Source organism: Schistocerca americana, chromosome 9, assembly GCF_021461395.2.
Source record: "Schistocerca americana isolate TAMUIC-IGC-003095 chromosome 9, iqSchAmer2.1, whole genome shotgun sequence".
NCBI classification, from domain to species: domain Eukaryota; kingdom Metazoa; phylum Arthropoda; class Insecta; order Orthoptera; family Acrididae; genus Schistocerca; species Schistocerca americana.
The window spans coordinates 157,282,869-157,285,062 of NC_060127.1; the positions used below are offsets into that span (position 1 = coordinate 157,282,869).

General features: G+C 46.2%; 1 pseudogene; it reads left to right on the plus strand.

Annotated features, from left to right (window-relative positions):
* The first annotated feature begins 1,091 nt into the window (after positions 1-1,091).
* On the plus strand, positions 1,092-1,210 carry LOC124551629 (annotated as a pseudogene).
* Positions 1,211-2,194: the final 984 nt, after the last annotated feature.

Here is a 2,194-nt window from a genome sequence, read left to right on the forward strand (position 1 = left end):
CAATGTATATTGGTGGCAGTAGAATCGTTCGGCAGTCAGCTTAAAATGCCAGTTTTCTAAATTTTCTCAATACTGTTTCTCGAAAAGAACGTCGCCTTCCCCTCCAAGGATTCCCATTTGAGTGTTGTTCGAAATCGCCAGTAACAAATCTAGCAGCCCGCCTCTGAATTGCTTCGATGTCTTCCTTTAATCTGCCGTGGTGCAGATCCCAAACACATGAGCAGTACTCAACAATAGGTCGCACCAGCGCCCTACGTGGGGTCTCCTTTACAGGTGAACCACTCTTCCCTGAAATTCTCCCAATAAACCGACCATTCGCCTTCCCTGCCACAGTTCTCACAGGCTGGTTCCACCTCATATCGCTTTGCAGCGTTACGCCCAGATATTTAAATGACTCGGACTCGACTGTGTCAAGCACGGCACTAGTAATATTGCATCCGAACAGTACAAGTTTGACCTTCCTACTCATCCGCATTAACTTACATTATTCCACACTTATAGCTAGCTGCCATTCGTCATACGAACTGGAAATTTTGTCTAAGTCGTTTCGTATCTTCCTCCAGCCACTCAACTCTACATCTTACCGTACACAGCATCATCAGTAAACAAATGCAGATTGCTGACCACCCAATCTGCCAAATCATTTATGTACATAGAGGACAACAGCGGTCCTGTCACACTTCGCAGTTTTTTTTTTTTTCCTTCAGTGTCATTTTGAAACCTCAGACAAGGTAGGCCAGCAGCGGCAAACAGACCATTTTCCATTAAATACCAGTGCAGTACTGTGTGCGTGTTTTTTTTTTGTGCTGAGTAGACGTTACTTTTTCAGTGCGTCTACTTTTCTCCATCCAGGCAGCCAAAGGGCAAGGAGAGCTCACATTCTGCCTGACAGTTGGGAGCAGGGATGGGTAATTTCCAACCTCGTCATAGAATGCTGTCACCAAAGGTATACCTGTCATTTGGAATGGTAGAAATAACACACGGAAGTAACAAGCTTTCGTGAATAAGCGCTATGGATATATTCATGTTCAAACCTGGTGCTCATTTATTACTGAATATATAATTAAATTAACTCCATTGTAATATATTTGGGCAACGGCCTTGCCGCAGTGGATACACCAGTTCCCGTGAGATCACCGAAGTTAAGCGCTGTCGGGGCGTGGTCGGCACTTGGATGGGTGACCATCCAGGCCGCCATGCGCTGTTGCCATTTTTCGGGGTGCGCTCAGCCTCGTGATGCCAATTGAAGAGCTACTCGACCGAATAGTAGCGGCTTCGGTCAAGAATTCCATCATAATGACCGGGAGATCGGTGTGCTGACCCTACGCCCCTCCTAACTGCATCCTCCCATGAGGATGACACGGCGGTCGGATGGCCCCGGTAGGCCACTCGTGGCCTGAAGACGGAGTGCATTGTAATACACTTACTGTGGGATTGGAAAGATTAGTAATAGTCGGAATGCGCAAGAAATCTGCTGATGAGAACATACAGATAATAAAAACATCGGTTTCGATAATAAACACTAATGCGTATTAATCAATATATTGGTAACAGAAATATCAACGATAAATACCGATATTAGATGAAAAACTATCACTGTGTTGTTTCGGAAATCAGCGTCACGCAAACACAGTTTCCAAAACAACCCAGTTTTTAAATCGTAAACACGGAAGAACGAAAAGAGGGGCTTCAATCCTTAGTAAAATGAGAAAAAATATCGTTATTTTGACGTATCGATACTTTTTGCCCATCCCTGGCTGAGCTGACATTGAGGGCCAAGGTCAAGACGGCAGTGCGCCGCTGGTGCGATGGAAACGTGGCTCCACAATTAAACTATTTTCGTGCCAGGCGCACATCCTGTCGGCTCCACACGCGCCTACGCCCACGCAAACTGCGCACACTCGGCGCCCGGCAGGTAAACACCGGCCACACGTTTACTACGACGCGACCCGGTCGATCAGTCCTACCATCTACACCTACACTGTTGTGCAAAAGCACTAAGCCAACTTTGGCATGACGTGTCACTGACAAGTGACGTAGCTGGATGAAACGTGGACTGTACATACAAAGAAACTGTTTCACTATATTAGCCTTTAAAGCTCTATACACTACTGGCCATCGAAATTGCAACACCACGAAGATGACGTGCTACACACGCGAAATTTAACCGACAGGAAGAAGATGCTCTGATACG